This window comes from Heptranchias perlo, chromosome 44 (assembly GCF_035084215.1).
Source record: "Heptranchias perlo isolate sHepPer1 chromosome 44, sHepPer1.hap1, whole genome shotgun sequence".
In the NCBI taxonomy this organism is placed as follows: domain Eukaryota; kingdom Metazoa; phylum Chordata; class Chondrichthyes; order Hexanchiformes; family Hexanchidae; genus Heptranchias; species Heptranchias perlo.
In genome coordinates, this window is record NC_090368.1 from 1,276,465 (window position 1) to 1,279,155 (window position 2,691).

Below are 2,691 nucleotides of genomic sequence, written 5' to 3' on the forward strand. Positions count from 1 at the left end.
TGCCAGGACCGCTCGAATCGTCACAGCAGCATTTCCGCCAGCATGATGGTTGCATCACTTCCGCCAGGCCCATTTAGACTGATGAGATAAAATCTCAAATAAAGTTCTCTTTGGAGCCAGGATCCCAGATTGATGCTCAACTTTCTGTTCTGCAATAGTTTAGTCTCTGAGCAGCGCCTTGGGACGTTTGGAAAAGCAGCAGCCAATTTACGCACAGCAAGATCCCACACACAACAGTGAGATAAATGAACAGATCATCTGGTTTTTTTTTAGGTGTTGGTTGGTCCAGCCTAAAGGACAGACAGGGTCTTGGTTTAACGCCTCATCCGAAAAACAAAACTCCCACACCCAAGAGTCAGCGTCTAGAGAATGTCCCCCAGCCAAGAGTTTGTGTGTGAGGAATGCACCCCAGCTAAGGCTCAGTGCCCAGGGAACGTAACCCAGCCGAGGGTCATCGCCCAGGGAACGTAACCCAGCCGAGGGTCATCGCCCAGGGAACATAACCCAGCCGAGGGTCATAGCCCAGGGAACGTAACCCAGCCGAGGGTCATCGCCCAGGGAACGTAACCCAGCCGAGGGTCATCGCCCAGCCGAGGGTCATCGCCCAGCCAACATGGCCCAGCCTGGAGTCTGCGCTTTCAGTAGAAGAGGGGAGAAAATGGCAAATCACCTTCTGTTGAGATGATGTGAGATATTTAAAACCAAGTAGTCGGAAACCTCACAATTTACAGATATATAGAGGTTTTTATTTATTCACATCTTTATTTGAACATTCTCAGTCACACTGTCTCTTCCCCCCTCTCGTCCCCTTCTAGCTTCTACCTGTGAGCCCTTCCCCTATGCCGAGCAGGCAGGAATGGAATGGAGTGTAACTAGTGGGAGGGCCAAACAAAGTCCGTGGACAAGCTTCATCGCATCCTCATCCAATATCCACACCCGCAGGGGGGGCACTGGATGGTGGAATAAAGCTCCCTCTACACTGTCCCATCAAACACTCCCAGGGCAGGTACAGGGTTAGATACAGAGTAAAGCTCCCTCTACACTGTCCCATCAAACACTCCCAGGGTCAGGTACAGGGTTAGATACAGAGTAAAGCTCCCTCTACACTGTCCCATCAAACACTCCCAGGGTCAGGTACAGGGTTAGATACACAGTAAAGCTCCCTCTACACTGTCCCATCAAACACTCCCGGGGCAGGTACAGGGTTAGATACAGAGTAAAGCTCCCTCTACACTGTCCCGTCAAACACTCCCAGGGCAGGTACAGGGTTAGATACAGAGTAAAGCTCCCTCTACACTGTCCCGTCAAACACTCCCAGGGCAGGTACAGGGTTAGATACAGAGTAAAGCTCCCTCTACACTGTCCCGTCAAACACTCCCAGGGCAGGTACAGGGTTAGATACAGAGTAAAGCTCCCTCTACACTGTCCCGTCAAACACTCCCAGGGCAGGTACAGGGTTAGATACAGAGTAAAGCTCACTCTACACTGTCCCGTCAAACACTCCCAGGGCAGGTACAGGGTTAGATACAGAGTAAAGCTCCCTCTACACTGTCCCATCAAACACTCTCAGGGCAGGTACAGGGTTAGATACAGAGTAAAGCTCCCTCTACACTGTCCCATCAAACACTCCCAGGGCAGGTACAGCGCAGGTTAGATACAGAGTAAAGCTCCCTCTACACTGTCCCATCAAACACTCTCAGGGCAGGTACAGGGTTAGATACAGAGTAAAGCTCCCTCTACACTGTCCCATCAAACACTCCCAGGGCAGGTACAGGGTTAGATACAGAGTAAAGCTCCCTCTACACTGTCCCATCAAACACTCTCAGGGCAGGTACAGGGTTAGATACAGAGTAAACCTCCCTCTACACTGTCCCGTCAAACACTCCCAGGGCAGGTACAGGGTGAGATACAGAGTAAAGCTCCCTCTACACTGTCCCATCAAACACTCCCAGGGCAGGTACAGCACGGGTTAGATACAGAGTAAAGCTCCCTCTACACTGTCCCATCAAACACTCCCAGGGCAGGGACAGGGTTAGATACAGAGTAAAGCTCCCTCTACACTGTCCCATCAAACACTCTCAGGGCAGGTACAGGGTTAGATACAGAGTAAAGCTCCCTCTACACTGTCCCATCAAACACTCCCAGGGCAGGTACAGGGTTAGATACAGAGTAAAGCTCCCTCTACACTGTCCCATCAAACACTCCCAGGGCAGGTACAGGGTTAGATACAGAGTAAAGCTCCCTCTACACTGTCCCATCAAACACTCCCAGGGCAGGTACAGCACGGGTTAGATACAGAGTAAAGCTCCCTCTACACTGTCCCATCAAACACTCCCAGGGCAGGGACAGGGTTAGATGCAGAGTAAAGCTCCCTCTACACTGTCCCATCAAACACTCCCAGGGCAGGTACAGGGTTAGATACAGAGTAAAGCTCCCTTTACACTGTCCCATCAAACACTCCCAGGGCAGGTACAGGGTTAGATACAGAGTAAAGCTCCCTCTACACTGTCCCATCAAACACTCCCAGGGCAGGTACAGCACGGGTTAGATACAGAGTAAAGCTCCCTCTACACTGTCCCATCAAACACTCCAGGGCAGGTACAGGGTTAGATACAGAGTAAAGCTCCCTCTACACTGTCCCATCAAACACTCCCAGGGTCAGGTACAGGGTTAGATACAGAGTAAAGCTCA